We start from the raw sequence: 17,102 nt of genomic DNA on the forward strand, positions 1-17,102 counted from the left end.
GGTAAAACAAAGTGCACCTTCTTTCCGCATACTACATAACAAAAAACAACAGTCGGGAGACTTCTGCCATCTCTTGCTTTAAAGTGTTCCATACAATAAAAAAGTGTACGTTGAGCACTTCTAAATCTAGGCATTACGAGGGAAAGCAGACTATGCACACAGTGGCCAAAGGAAAGTTTAACCCATTTGGAACTGAGGTCAACATATTGCATTGCTCATAACAGAGTCTCAGTCAGAATAGAGGCGCTTCATGGCAAAAGATTCGAAACTAATGTTGTTGAATGCCACAACGAAATATGATTTTGAATGTCCACCGGTAGTGTAACGCAATAGTGCACCTCAGTGGTAGCTGTAACGGGAATCTATTCTTCCATCGGCCCAGAAATGGCGGCCTGGTTTCTTGTAGAACATTGAGAGAGAACAAATGGAGGGTTGTAGGGGAAATGGGCCGTATTGCCAGAAGCCAATGACAAAAGAATCAAAAGTTTTAATGATGAAAATTCTTTACGATGGAGGGGTAATCAACTGTCGGACGTGAGCTAGAGGTCAAAGTGCAGACTACCTACGGACAATGCACGTTAAAGGTTAGAGCAGCTAGGCACGTAGCGTTGAAATATGGGCGAGACAAGTTATGGCCGCCGTGCCGAGCGCCCATCAAGCGTAATTTAAAGAAATGACTGACATAAAGTAGGATTATTTTTTTACGGACCCTGTGTGAGTTGTTGCTTCGCTGTCGACGAATGTGTGCGAACGTTGAAAGCGGGTAAGCGTCTTATTGTTGAATGTTTTGTACATCCAGAACGCCTGTACATACTAAAAAGAACGCGAATAGTGATAAACCGCCAGAAGAATACCAGGACAGAAAAATGGCGATTGGTTTGCAGTATATCCCCGTTTGTGTGGTTTTAGTGCCAAACATTGTAGCCTCTGGTTTTTATGGTGCATGTATTAATATAACAATACCTGAACCACCACATACAATGACCTTTCATGGACCTTCTGCTCCAGGAAACATTTACGATGCACCATGTTTTATTATTTCACTGGATATACGTAGTCTCCGTCCCCTGTGTAAATCTGCCGGTTCAATGGAAGCGAGACTGGACGAGGGTTTTAAGAACATGCTCAGTACTTGGACATAATCATCAGCGAGCTGCGTGGGATGTCCTAACTGTCTGCCCCGATGTTTCTCAGCTGGTAGGGTAACAGTTTGAACGCGGGAAGTTAAATACACATAACTTTCTGGGCTCATAATAAAAACAACAATTTTCATTTTTGTGCAAATCCTAAAAAAATAGAATTCGGTCACCTTGGCACGAGCTACAAAATCAGCCAGCACGTTGGGAGAAATTGCCTCCTTCAGCGAGGGAAAGAATGGTCTGGAACTGAGTTTATTTCAAAAACTTTGTTAGTGAGCTATTCGTCTGCTCGTTTCAGTCCGCAGCTGCATCTCGCGGTTCCATAAAAGAAAACGTGTGGCACAGGGAAAATATCAGCGCATTGCATTCAATTAAACTCTCTGAATCACTGATTACTTCTTTTATTTCAGAAGCTTTATATACCCTTTCGGTTCAGCGATGTTTCTCTGAGCGCCAAGACAATTTCGTTGCCTCTGTCAAAAACGCATTTCCTTCCGGTGACGTCATATCCTTCCGAAATAGTAACTACTCCTACGTGGCTGTACATTCGACTTATTCGTACTATTATGCTGGATGATTGAATCATGGGCAATGACCGCCTTACAAAGTGACAACTTTTTTATAGTTGACCCCTGCTGCGTATTTGAGGTGTAAATAGTTCGCACAGCTTCGCACAGCTGAGTTCGCACAGCGGAGTCGCAGCTGCGCCATGTTACAGCTGACATCCAAATGATTTGAAGCTACTGTAGTAGCACGGTTTTGCCTCGACTCGTTGGACGCCCCTCACTCATGCTCGTGATAAATGGAGAGTCCAGGGTAAAGTTGCCGCGTCATTTTGGGGTGGACACTCTGGTTTTTTCACGAACAACCGGTTTCCCCTTTGTCTGGGAAGTACACCAATGCGGGAGTAAACCATCCCCAGTGACGACCCTTTTACCCAGATATTTATTGCTTCCGGTCGTACGTGCCAGAGTAATATGGAAAAGCCGACATTTGTTATGACACGTTTGCTAATCGGAGCAACTGCACCGAGGACTGCATGATATCATACTTGTTGGTACAAGATTTATAAGCTTTGATTGCACAGCTACAAGTCCGCGCAACTGCGCGTAGGACAGCCCAAGGTTTCGCTTGTTGGCAGAAGGACAATTTGCTTTCGTTTTCACAAATTTATAGCCATTAAGATTATGGAATATTAAAATCAATGAAATTACAGATTCCCCTCGAGCGCATGCAAGGCTCTGTTGATGTATTGAAGAACTCGGCAACTCCAGCACAACGAGTCTTGTTTCCTACTTTTAGAGAATAACCAAAGCTTCGCAGCCAGCAAAATGCCTGTAGAGAATAATGAGCCACCGTGCCTTTTCCTGGAGTACCGGCCAGAGAAAAGTCTTGATCTGTTACGCCTACTTAAGTAATATTACGGCAGATGCTCAGGGCACATGGCGCTCTTGGTCACCTATAATTACCCGGTTGGCCGTGCCTAGAAAATGTAGTGTTACATGCCCTTTGAACACCCGAGTTCTGCCGATACAAACCTTCACCGCCAAGGGTAATGCTTGTAGGTGTATCATGTGTCGCCCCCCTTCAGAAGCTGGTGGGCAATGTGAATTTGTGCATAATTGCCTGAAGCAATTTGCAATGAGAAGAAAAACATAAGCCATAGCTTCAAACACATGACTGTTATACTTCCTAAGCAAATAACAAGATTCAAACAACACAAAATTTCAATAGGGGAAGGAATCAAAAACGTTTGCAGAAACTTTGAGAGGCAACGAATGAAACATTTCAACAAAAATAAAAAATTGAATGTGTAACTTTACAAGTTTCACACTAACCAGCTTCCTAGAAAGTGAATATTTCCTATCTGATATCACCCACGAGCTACAAGGAATTGTCGCAAAAGTGATCATCGTTCTGGGTTTCAATGCGAGAGCGAGTTTGTTCTTGCCGATGTGTTGTAACTCCCTCCGTTAAAAAGATGGGCTAGTTTCGATGGCACAACCTGAATACATTTGGGGCCACTTAGACTTGTTAAGGGTGATTCCTGACCTGGTTACCCTCGGAAATCTGGGCATACTTATCTGCGAAAACTTTGGGTCTACTGCAGCCTCATCATAAACGAAACCGTGATCTTCATAATGTTAAACTATGTCAGTATAGCGATACGTTGACTCAAAAAGTTTGTTCTGTGTGACCGACAATCGCCTTTACCACTTCATACTCAGCCGAAAATTTCTCGCGTGTTTGCTTGCTTCCTTGCAAGTGAACTGCTTCCATGTGTCATGTCTTTTTACATTATGAAGCACAAAACAATGCTGATGACTACTTACAACAAAATGTAAGCATCAAACCAAACTTATCAAAGTTTTTATTGATAAATAAACCTTGAATTGGACTCTACAACAAAAGGTGCTAGCATTTGTATCCGGGGAAAGGCTAGATAAAGAGAAATGGTCGGTCAGCACATTTGCTAAGCACAAGTGAGCGGCCCAACACCACCACTGAACGCCGAAAAGACTGTTCCACGAGTCACTGGAACAAACTTCCATTGACTGGGCTAATAGGCACGCCCAAATTACACCCTTACACATACTAGTTAGGTCATGATGGCAGTTGAAACTACAATTCAGTAGAACTGCAGTCACCTAATGACAAAACTGGGCGATGTGTACGAAATACTTCCAGAATGCCTCGGTAGCCTTCCCCCAGGATGCTCAATTGATTGATTGTTAACGCGCCGTCGCCTCTATCAGAAAAGCGGCCGCCGCGGCCGGGAATCGAAGCCGCGACCTCCTGCTCAGCAGCGCAACGCCTTAGCCACTGAGCCACCACGGCTCGTAGGATGCACAATTGAATTTCAAACAAACCAAGCTCATTCAACAGCAGCGAAATGAATAACCTTACAGACTTACAGACCAGTGGGCTCTGTGCTGTAGTATCTATCATAACACGAAAATACGTCACGTGCCTTCAGTTCGGCTACTCCCCACTCTTGCTATGGTAGCTATCCGGGTAATTGTTTTTAATGAAAGACCTGCAAAATGCTCCTTGTATATGCCTACAGACCATTGCCTATTCAGGTTTTTATTGGAGTCATTGGCTGTAGACTTTCCATAGACCTCTATCTTAGCTTGTGGCTACAACACGCATGGCAACCTCAAGGCTTGTGGTGAACTCATGCTTGCGGCCGTTTGATTGAATATTTCGTCTTTCTTCGCGAGCTTGTCTATTCAGCAAAAAAGTACTGTAGCTCTACAAGCAACACATATTCACATATGGTCTTGGCAGACGGAGCTGGAGTTGTTTCTCTGTCCGCTAAGTGGAGGCCAGTGATCGTAAGACGCATAAATGGAGGCCGTTACAGTTGATTTCACATAGAATAGTTGATTCACATAGTTGATTCTCGACACCACCGTCGAAGCTCCTTCCCTTCGCTAGATATCAGCCCCAGCACTCTCCTGGCCCATCGGTACATTCTCGTCTCCATGCAGCTATGTTTTATTATACTTGTTTATTTTTGTTTAAATAAGTGTGTATTATGTGTACTTGTTCTGCCCTTTTGATTTCACTTGTGCGAACGGTTTATTTAAAAAAATACGGCCATATGATACACTAAAGAACTAAATTATTGGGTATTGACCTGAAGAGATTTTGGCAGCACCAGTTCCCAGGGCTATGTTTTATATATTGCGAGCCCATTCAGGTTTCCTTTTGTATCAATGTCGGGTAGTAATAAATTTTGGAGTGAGTTTTTTTAGCAAACCGGCTGCAATTTTCTATGTCCCATAATTTCCAATGTTTTCACCGCCCTCAACACAGACTATCTCCAGGTCATCCACGAACATTTTATTAGTTTCCTTAAATATTAGAGCCCATACTTTTGTTGTAATAGCCTTCTTCGCCTGCGTAAGTAGTAAGACCGTCATTTGTGTGGCGGCTTCCCAGGTGGAATGGTTCGGGTACGCGTCGTTACCTCTGAAATTCTGGGGGACAGTGATTGCCATTAAGATCTATCACTTCACGCCTTCAGGTGTATTTTTTTCCTTTTACTAAGGGGTTTAAGGAACCGGTTTTAGTGCTATCCCTAGTACGTCACTGCACCTTTAGCACGGGAAAGAATATGCATAAGTGAGGTCACGGGAGGATTCAGACCTTGAGAAGTTGGCGGAAGATGGTGACTGGAAAGGAGAATTTATTGGCGTCATCGGCAGCGTCACGACCAGAGTGTCCGCGCCTGTTAGTCTTCATATCAGTGCGAAAGAAAAACCAAACAAAGGCGCCGTGGTATCTCATCACCATTAGCTGTGACCGGGTAAATGAGCCTAGGTGGTACAGTAAGCCCCCTTTGGAGGAACATTTTCAACGCCATATAAACAACGATGCTTTAACGGAGATGCACAGCATAACAGAATAAATGACCAAATGTCTTTAAACTAGTAAAAATAGCCCGAAATTGGGGAAAGAAGGCTTTCAAAATACCCTGTCGAAATTCAGTTTACTCAATACAAAAAGTGTGGTTACTCAATGAAACCTTATTCGCACTCGATTTAAATTACAATAAATCGTTGAGCAGAACTTCTTTGTTCAGTGCTGAGCCGCATTGACATATCATGCCCCTTTGTGTACTGATCTTAAAGCTTAAAAAATTTGTCGCAATTCCTGCCCGGGAAGGAGAACGACAACAAAAGACCTATAATAGCGAAGCGGGTGGGGGGAAGGTACGCAAATGCCTTTGTTGCACAGAGTTGCGGTGAAGTACTTGCTGGAATAAATCAGTGCACGTCCCGAACTGTTTGAGTGTTGTGACCTGAGTCTTTCCAGGACAGGTAGTACGCGGCAACACGTCGATTGCAAGTTCATGCTAGGACACTGCTGGAGCAATACGCAGCACGATAAAATTGTGTGTACCTAAAAGAGGCTTGCACATTAGGGGGAATTTATTGGTTCTACCAGCGAAAAATTACCATCTACATGCGTGAACCACGTATTTTGGCATGCATTGAAAACAAGCAAAAACAAACCTGTGTACGTAACACGAGGCAACGCATGGTCGATGATGGGAATACAAATGTGAAGAACTAGAATGGATTTGTTGACGGACGAGAAAAAAAATTCGACCCTGCAATATGCAGAAAAGCTTGCGGGATTCTTAAAGGTCGGCCCCATAACTACAGCATAACTGGCGGTGCCTTCGTAACAGGAACTGTGTTGCCTTCGCGTCTGCTACATTTTTATCAGTTTTAACATTGTACTGTCTGTGTACCAAAACGATTGAGCACATCCATTTATCAAGTCAAGAACTTGTGAGGCATTTAACTGCTTGGTCGTCCCATTGCCAGAAATGGGCATTTTTCTTCAGTTCTGGTTCCACGGAAAAAGTTTTCACATTTTTACCTTGTCTGCACCGTCAAAAGCGACGGCTTCGGTTAGCTAGACCGAGAACAGTGCTAACATCGTGAGGACCAGTTGGAGGGATGAATGTTGAACTGAAAAGTTGTTGTTTTTAATATTTTTTTACACTAGCAAAAATATTCGCGTCCCCATATGTACGGCACATAATACAAAACAAACTCGAGCGAGGTGTAACGTGTTTTTTATTTCTTTTTTCAAATTACCAAAGCAGTTACCATGTTGTCGCTGCAGGAATTGCTGCACGTGCAATAGATATTGTGCCGCATACTCCTACGCAGTGTAAGTGACATCTGAAAAACTAGAGGCTGGATTCAAATAAACAGTCCGCCAAACAAAGCAAAACGTAAAAAGGTCACTTCGATTTTAAAGAGTAAAACAAAAGTCCACATACTTCCACCCGTCGAATTTCTCCGCCAACAAGAAGTTTCTTGAAAGGAATACAGACGATATTTTCTATTCCTCTCATACCCTGTCGTTGCCAAGGTTCGGATATTGAAAGGACGCATGATTGCATCCGTGACTCGTATGCAGTTCTTCTTGAGCCTATGCATGGCAGGCGAATAGCGTTCTTTCCTAGAATGCGTTCAGGTTCCCATACCCACTGTCGTTTCGAAAATTCCATTCGTAATAAAGTGGCTTAGTAAAAATAGTATACACAGGCAAATGCCTGCTATTTATACATACCTGGAATTCAGAGAACACCGAACAGCTGATGTAGGCGAAGACAACTTAGTTTGACTGGACAGTAAGTCTGCCCAACAGTTTCTGTGGATCGGTTTTCTTGATGGTGCATTGATTGAAAACCATCAAGAGTACACATTTCACAAAGCCTGCGTTGCGTTGTTGCGGCAGCTTGAAAATTCGGTTTTTGAAATGTTTCCCTACTTCTAAAGGAAGCTATTGCCATTGTTTATTTTGCAGAAACCCAGCCCTTCAACTGCTTCGCCATTTCTACGAAGGTTACACCGCTGACTTGATCAACCTGGAGTCATATATACTGTGTAACAGAGAGTGGAGTTCGAAAACCTCTAAGGGAGTAGCTAATTTGTCACCCCTTCTGAGAAGAGTGGGATAGAGTAAACAGAAGTTATGGAGGGAAATCATTTGCCCACTGATTCGGAAAAGGTAATATAAAAGCGGCACATTGTTCCAAATGCGAACTTCGTTTTTTTAACACTGTTTAAGGAAGGGATTTTCGACGCTAGGTTTATGGCACAAGAAGTAGACATAAAATTCCTATAAATAAGAGAATCCCTTTTAAATAAATTGTGCAATTAGACATGCAGAGTTTGGGGTTCGAGATGAACCATTTGGACTCCTTCAAGTTCTGGGTAACCCGTGTTGTACAATAACATAACATCCTGACAAAATGTCGCATCCCTCTCATGGTATCCCGAATTCCAGAAAATGGGCACCAATTTTTTCCACTGTAATCAGGCACCTATTTCTTCTACAAGAAATTGGGCACTATTTCTTCCCCTATTGGGAACCTTTTCCTTCCACTTAGACACCTATTTCTTCCACTATTACAAATATGTTTCCTTAATAACAGAATATACATGTACGATACTTTTCTTTTGATCACAAATTCTATAAAAATACTGGACATGCTAGACACGCTACGATATGCGAAAAAAGATACCGGCAAATATTGCAGTTTTTATGAGATTGTGGACACCGGGGACGTGTCTCCGGTCAAAAAGTTAACTTGCGCATGCTCCTGGAAACCTCTGGAGGAAAAATCTAAAGGTATGCTTTAAAAACCCACGACTTTCCCTCTAGTAACCTGCAATCTCGTTGCGCCTCGGAAGTAAGCAGCCAAAATTGTAACAGAGCTGCGTTCGCGACGGCATCTGAGGCCCCGAATGCGCTGCACTTGGTTTATCCACGAGGCATAACGTGGCATCGCGACGCCACAACTCATGACTGTGCTTCGGAAACTAAAGGTGCGGCCGGACCCGGGCGAGCTGAAATCTTGTATTCTCTATTTTTCTTGCCTTTTTCTTTTTTTTTGCGTTGTCTGTTAACTGCCATTCTCTGCTGTTACCTAATGCGTATGTTTGTGTGTGTGTTTGTTTTGGGGTTTGGGTAATACAAACTTAACGCCCGGCCGAAAGTTTTTTATCGTCATTAGTATTGTTGAGAACCCAGCATTAGAGGGTGGGTGTCATTCGAATGTCTTGATGCGCTGGCGGGGCCACTCGTCTTCTGGATTTATTTTGGAAGCTTACGGTGAGTAACACGACGCAAAAGGGGAGACCAGGGTGCGTTGGAAACAAATGAGTTGCAGTGTATTTGCTAATTAATGGTCAGCTCAAAACATAAATATCATGCTTTGCTTTCAAGTTAGCTACGTAGCCTACCAACCTTGTATTCATGCTCTCACGTGTTCACGTCTTCTTGCATTCGTGAGGACCAACGACAACGTGTCCCCTGCTTTCTGCTTATTTGCGCGACAATCAAAACCGCTTCAGCTGAATTCACACAACCTGGTTACCCATCCCTGCATAAAAAACACCATATTATGTTCACACGTTTGGTCAGGAAACAGCGACAAAAAGTCGTTCTCCACAACGCTACGCCAAGTGAATGTTGATCCATACAGATTAGCGTTGAAAATTGTAGCCGGACGTGAACTGAAAAGCCAGAGAATGCAAGTTTTTCCTACCCCTGATTTGTTTTTGTGGCAACAAACCTGATGTTCTCCAACAGGAGGGGTCAAAAAGGGAAATATTCTCTGGAAGCCATGAATCTACAGTTTGTATTTATATTGTTGCAGTGGAGCGCTACATTTTTTGCGGTAGCTTTACATAGCAGAAAAGGGAGCGAAAAGAAAACAATCAGGAAGAAATGGGCGAGAACAATAGTGGAAAAAATTTAAGAGAACACGAAAAATGCAATCGAAAGTAACATTGGGTTGCAATCGAAATGCACTGCAATTGAAATCGATTGCAATCGAATGCAATCGAAAGTAACAATGTTTCAATTACCGATTTTATTTCAGCGGTATCACGTCGGTGCCACGTTGCTACATCCTTACCTGCATTCCATCCTTACCTGCAATACATCAGTATCAACATGTTTGGTGAAGTACCTTGGTAGTTTGGTGGGGGTGGGTGGAAGTGGTGTAATTGGAACCACCCTTACAAAAATGGATTTTGAGTTTCAATTCAGTTCCAGTTGAGTTTTTATTGAGTCAACAGAATCCTAATTCAAACTCAATTGGCTATTGATATGTGTCAGTAGAAACTCAAAAGGATTCGTATTGAGAAAACGCAATACAACACCAATTGACACCAGTCTATTGAAACTCTTCGGAGAACCAATTGACAAAACTCATCAGGCTGAAACATACACTTTGAAGGGCTATTTTTCTCAGCGCTGCCCACTGTGTCTACAGAATTAAGACTACTAGGTTACTTTTATGTTTTTTTTATTCTACATTGACATTTCTATTGAGTGCAGTCAATAAAAAGTCAACAAGGTTTCAATAGACAAAACTCAACAGAATATCAAATCACTTCGTTTAATTGAAACTCAATAGAGTTTCTATTGACAAAAATCAAGTAAAATTGAGAGTCGAGCTAGTTGGTGAACATACGTTGTTGAAAATTATACCAGTGTCCTTCTTTTTTGTCCATGTTTTATGGTTCGAGCTTAATTTTCAAAGCTGATAAAACTCCTTAGGCCAGCAGCCTTTATCAGCAGCATCTTCGCCCAAATAATAATTATACCTGCTAAGTGGGGAAATCAATTATATTGGGCAATTTTCGACTGCATTTCCTCAAATACTGCCGCAACATGCTTTGCACAAAACAATGGAGGAAATAAACATTGGCAAAACTCTAGTGACTCATCTCTTCTGGCACGTGACTCCCGCGGAATCGTTTCCTTGCTATAGCAGCGGATTTTTTTCTTTATACCTTAGCACGCATTGACATAATGGGTGAGCAATCTCCACTACTGCTAAGCTTCCGCTTTAGCGGCAGTGGACATATTCGAAGTCAGCCTTCCGGAAACAATCGATGATTTTTTCCTCGACTGTCGCCGTTTCTCAACAGCTAGACAACTGTTTTTGAAGGAGCCGATTGAGAGGTTGGGGTTGACTTTATCGATAACACTTATATTATCTATTGGCGCATCAAAACTGGGGTTTGCAAGAAGGGATATATATAATTGCATTCAAAATTTTCTTTCTGCCTCAGGTCGTTTGAATTGCTAAGCGGTGCTGATTAATGGGTAATTCGGGTTTCATTAACAACTAAGTTTCCTTTTACAGCCTCTTTCCGGAAATAAGTATATTGAAGTTCCCGCGTTTTTAACCGATTTAGCCCTGGCCAATCCCCCCTTGTCGGTACGTGCCAAAAAATTTGAGGACATCATCATCATCATCATCAGCCTTCCGGGAAAGTTGGAGCGGAACCATGAAGCATGCATATCTCGGCCGGGAAAAAACGGTAGGGCGGGAAGGGGCGGAAAGGGGGGGGGAAGGCTACACATCTCGGGTCCCAGTTTCTGGGGACAAAAAAAAGTCGTCACGCCCCCTACCTCTTTTCACACATACAATGCTGTGATACCTTGTGTTCCGGGGAGGTGGGGAGGAGGTACATTTAAAACGCGATTTCATCTGCTACATCTACAAAAGGCATATGTGACATCGCATCCTAGTGCGATGATTCAGTGTTTTTCTGTGGAGGCACGATACTAACAGCGCTGTTTTGCAGAAATGAATACTTATCTCACAAACCCAAACGCACAAGAATATTCCAGTGACGAAATTGTGCCTATAAATACTCAGAAAAAAAAACAGCAAAACTTTGGTGTAAATCCCTACACGTCGAAAAAAGAACAAATAAATTTTTGTACACAGCGAACTTTTAAAACAAGCGTTCAAATCAAGCGAACGCAGGCTTGGCCTCATCGTCGTTCACTCGTGAACTTCATTACTCCAGTTATCGATCGCGCACCCCGCCGTGGTCTGAGCCCAAGGACGCTAGTTCTATACCCCGTCATACATAACTTTCCTTGAGGATACCGTTAACTGTCTATGATAACAACAGTAGAACAGCAATGTGGAATGCAGAGAATCCCACAAGGAGCAAACGCGCATCTACGCTCTATTAAAACAGGTGAAAACAGTTCTTTCACTGCAAAAGAACTCCGTACGCCAGTCCAAGGCGCCGCCGCTCACACGAACTGAACCAACAAACGAAGAAAAAAAATGAAGAAAGACAAACTGAAGCGGTGATTAACAACTCATCTTTACTGCACAGGGTCACAAAAAGAAAGAACAAGCCTGACACTGCTTCACGCCACTACAAAAAAAAAAGAGAGAAACCGAACAAATTAGTGGGCTGGCGTGCCGCTTGTTACACTCCGAACCGCTCTCTCGCTAACAAAATCATGTCTTTTAAAGATGTCAACACGTCCGCGGACTACATTTCTCAAACACAAGCGCCTCGCAAATATCCTGCGCCCGCAAGCAGATCAAGAACTTTGAAGCTGTTTTCATTGGACTTTCCAGAATTCTTCCGTCCTCTCTCCTGCTGCAGTTCGCCGAAGCGGGCGCCCGGACACAAAAGACGTGCCATCCACCTCCACACCCGGCGATAACCTGTTCTTTTGGTTCCTGTGGCACCCTCCCACGCTAAGCTAAAGTGACCGCGCTTTCCCGAATGTCTAGTACGCGGCGTTGCCAGTGCCGCCACTGGCGCTGACAGCCAACATTGCGACCTCGGCGGAGTTTGGTTATCTGCAATATAATATTACTGCTGGTAGAGGGGTTGGTAATAATTCTATAAAAAATTATTTTAAATATTAACATAGGACTCACAAGCCGCCGTAGGTTTTTTTTATATCTGGTGTCAATGTTTTCACGCTCAGTTTTCACAAGAATGCGTAGCTGTGGCATAGCCATCGCAAACCGACTTGAAACCAAGCCAATCTTGTTTTAAATCCCAGATGTGCGGGGTCCGGCGTGGTGCGGTCGTTCTCGCTGTTCTGTGCAAATTTACAGCTTTCCTCGTGTTGTTGGCGATTTATGTGCCGTGTGCGAATCTTTTCAACCAGAACCGAAGGTCAGACATTGCAGTGCAGCTGGCGATACATCGAATTTATTGAAGGAAAAGCCATCGTAGGCGCTCTTCTACCGCCGGTGAACATCCTTTGTGTGTCGTGTTGTGTTTGTGCGCTGTGATCGTACGGTGAAGAAGCTTGCGAAGTGAGGTGTTACCATCCCTGTTAGCCACGCTTTGGAATCCGTCAAATTCACCACGCTGGGAGCCCCGCTGGGAGCGACGTTGTGATAAGGTAAGTTCATTCTTTCCGAGCGCTCCTGTACATTTCATCATGACTAACGTTGTGCAGACCTACCTGAATGGCTATACTCACGACTTGGTTATTTGTCGCTATATAAACAGTGTTTTTATGCTTGCCGTCTCGAGATCGACCTAAAGGGTACGATTTCACTTCAGCTTTTCAAAAATACTGTACGTAAGTGTAACAAATTGAAGGGGGTATTGTACCGGCACACATTTTGACATCAATCGGTAGTTTTACTGTCTTCCGCGCTGCTGTATTGCTTTCGCGTGTAATATATTTGTATGTATCTTAAGCTAAAGGTCCAACAAAACCTTTGAAGGCAAGTGACGAATGAAAAATTTCCCCGCATTTCCCCGTGGGGAAGAATGTGAAAGTGCCAATGCAGGAGTTGAATTGGCGCGGTTCGGTAATGTTCGCGAAAGAGAGATCACACACACACACACAACTACAAAGAAAGGAAGATGCATTTTATTCATTTATTCACAGACACCTTTTTGTGTTGTCGTTGTACTTGATTGCTAGAGCGGATCTCAGCTTTGAAATTTTGTGTCAGTACTCCTTTAGGCGGGTGCATTAGCCCTTCTCACGCCCGATTCTTGGCCAATCGCCCTAAGTGGGTATGTGCTAAAGAAATTAGGAACTCTTCTTGGCCAATCGCCCTAAGTGGGTATGTGTTGCGGACGGACGGACGGCGGTGGACGCGTGATTCAGGGTCGCTTAAGAAGTGCATTCGCACTTAATAAAATTCTAGACGCAGTGCTGCTACAGAACGGAGCAGCAGCCCTGTATTGCCTGGTACGAAGTGTCCTAAAAAAAGAAAGAACACCGTGATTAAGGTGAATAAAATGTTTGACGAACGAAGTTAACTAAAATGAAAAAAAAAAATGAAGGAGGTCGAATCGAACAAGTGCCTGTCGGATCAATAACAGACGCACGAATACTGCGCTATGCAAACACACCTGACAGCGCTAGGCTGAGAGGCAGATCTACCAGTCGCAAACAATATAGTGTGTTCAACCAGTTAGGAGACATGGCGGTAAAATATACCGTAAGAACCCGCGTATAATACAAGGTTTTTTTTCCAAATTTTACTATGTAAAATTTGTGCCTCGTATTATATGTGGATCCCAAAGCTTTCAGCCGAAAATTTGCACTTTTGGTTTCTGAGCGGAGGGTGGCACACCCTCAGCGGAGGGTGTGCCATCTTGCGGTGGCATTAGCTGGCTCTCAGCCGGCGCCAATTTCCTTGTTTTGACTACGCGAAGGATCGGCAGGTTCACCGCAAGTCTATCACGATGTCGGGTGCACGAAGGCAGTATTCGGCTGCAATTAAAAGAAAAGTTATTTTATGTGCCGAGACCATCAGCAATTCCGCCACAGGACGGCAATTCGGCATCTCCGAAGGCAGCATTCGCGGGTGGAGAAAGCAACTGGTGCTTGACTGGATAAAGTCTGTGTGGTGTCGGCGGCCTGCAGCACTATTGGGGGTTCCCGTCAGTGCTCGTGTTGGACGCCTTTTGCTGTCACCTGGCCGATTCCGTGAAGAAGTTGTTGTGTGAACCCCGCACCAAACTCATTGTCATTCCAGGAGGAATGACATCCCAGCTGCAACCGCTAGACGATTGCATCAACAAGCATTTCAAAGGCTGCATCAGGTCCTGCTACCAAGAGTGGATGAGGTCAGGAGACCAGTAAGTGACAGCTACCGGATGGCTGACGCGGGCTTCTCCAGCGGTGCTTTGTGGCTGGATCGCGGATGCGTGGGCCAGCATCCCAGAGGAGCTCTTCAGTAGCTCTTTTAAGAAATGCGGCATCTCGAACGCCCTTGATGGCACTGAGGACCACTTTCTGTGGGAAGACATTTCCGACAAGGGGACTTCAGAAGACAACGGCAGTGAACCTGACGATGACTGAACGGACGTCGGGAGACAGTGCCAGCGAAAACTGGCAATGACTGAGCGGTAACTGCAGTGCAAACACATGTTTTCTGTGCTCTTTACCTGGCGTTATATGCGGATGAAAACTTTTTTTCTGATTTTGCTGTCCCCGAATTACACCTCGTATTATACGCGGGTCCGTATTATACGCGGGTTTTTACGGTACTTACAAGCTAAAGTGCTGGCTGCCGGCAATATATTTGCTTCCTAATTTGAACGATTGTTTGGAGAAAGAGCGTTCCCTGAGTGCAGAGCAGTGACTCAGGTGACAAACGTGGCATAAAACGTACTTCATTCCAGCTAAAGAAATAATGCCCAAGAATATAAAAAATTCATTTATTACTTTCGGAAAATAGAGACTGTATTCGCAAGCTAGGGTTTGAACCCAAAGCATCTTTACACAAGTCTGATACGTTACCGTGACACCCTAAAGGCAAGCAGGCACCTTGGTTTTAAAACCAATGAAGAAAAAAATGTGCTGCGTAAGGAGTAGTTGGAAACAGACTGCACACTGTTATATATTAGTCTTCTACCACAAAGTGCCAATTCTCTCCACGCATCTTTCTGGAAATTTCTCATTTGCCAATTTTTGTCTCAGGTACTAGGCAGTTTGCGCTAGAACATGTTCTGGCGTCAAACTTTCAAACTGATGAATACCGGTTTTGACTAAGCACTTGCTCGACTTGCTAGCATAAATTGCAATTTGCCATTGCTTATAATCACAACCTGCTGATTGCCTTTCTCGGAGCAGTTTTGAATAAGTTGGGCTGAACGTGGTGTGAGTAATAGCAAAATCACTGAACAACATTTTGGCTGAACGTGGCATCAGACGTGGCACTGACTGATGCTACACCGGCATTCCGCGAGGGCTTAGTCGATCTGTTGTGACAAATGTTCTGCCTCTAGGAATTACCCAAATGATTGGTCGGCACGGTATCACTGTACTGTTTTAGTGCTTCTGCTGCATAGAAAATCTCGCCAAGCAAAGGGAAAAAAAAGCTTTTACATTTTTTCTCATTTACAGCAACTCTGCTGTTTTTTCCTCTCACCAAAGAAAACTGTTTCGTGTTCTCGTTGTGTGTAAACTGGCATCACGACCTTGTTAACTGGGACACTCCTCTGGCATTGTTACGATTAAGGCAAAAATGTGGATATACCCATATCTCATATGATCCCTTCAAGCTGCTGCTTAGTGCTACGTGTTTGTTATACGTACTGCAAGGCACACACCATACTTCAGCATTACTAGAGTGTGAAAGACTGCGAAATTCAACTTGCGAATTATTTTCCGTCACGTTCTTTCTGGCAAGTTTTTTTTTCCTTCACGGTTCATGTAATTTTTTTCCACTAGTCGGTAAGCACAAATTATTATGCGCTCATTCATTCATAAAGCCATTTGCAATGATTGCCTGTTGTAGTAACTTTAGTTTACAGTACCATCTGACACTAGTTCTTTTTTTTAATCAAGGCTACAATTTTGTAAACCAGCTCATGCAAGTTGACAGTTATCTAATTTTGTTTTGACATTTCCAGCATTGAAATTTCACAAAACAGAATCCACAGGTTGACAGGTATGCTTTTGGACAGGTTTGGTAGTGGCTCACCCAGTCTTGATAGGCCTAAGCGGATTTCTTTTGGGCCTCAAAGATGTGGAAGACACGATAACTAGCCCATGCGGGTGATTTTGTGGCTCCCTGCGGACATAGTCATTCCTCTAGATTTCAGGTGCTTTAATGCGGAAGGCATTCAAGTAAAGGCGTTCCACTCCCTACCCATTGTATAATTAATTGATGTGGTTAGCTTGCCTTGATGCATTAAAACCTGAAACAAGCTTATACATTTGCTGAACTGCTGTCTCCTTGCCTTGCTTTCCGAAAATACAAACCATCTAACATATGAAATAGCAAGCTACTTAGACCAGCATGCTTAATAAGAAGGAACGCAATCATTTCGTACTATACTGGTGGAAACAAACAAGTCTGTTTCTTGTTGTATTTTGCAGGCTACACAGTCAAGTAGCCAAGTGGACCCTGCAAGGCTCCAGTCCTCCCGTGCTGCTTTCGTGAGCAATAAAGCAAGCGTTGCCATGAAACACCTCACTATTTCACCTGCTCAATGCACACCTTGATTTTTTGCATTATTGAAGCAGACTCACTATATATAGTACAGTCAACTGAATTTTACGAGGCAATTGTTGAAATAACTTGATAAAAGACTGAAATGAAATCAAACGGGCTGTCTTGAATATGCTCAATAGGTTTTCATTTGACATTTCTCAACAGGAACTCAA

This window comes from Haemaphysalis longicornis, unplaced genomic scaffold (assembly GCF_048455015.1).
Source record: "Haemaphysalis longicornis isolate Haplotype H1 unplaced genomic scaffold, Haemaphysalis longicornis Haplotype H1 scaffold_6, whole genome shotgun sequence".
Classification (NCBI taxonomy): domain Eukaryota; kingdom Metazoa; phylum Arthropoda; class Arachnida; order Ixodida; family Ixodidae; genus Haemaphysalis; species Haemaphysalis longicornis.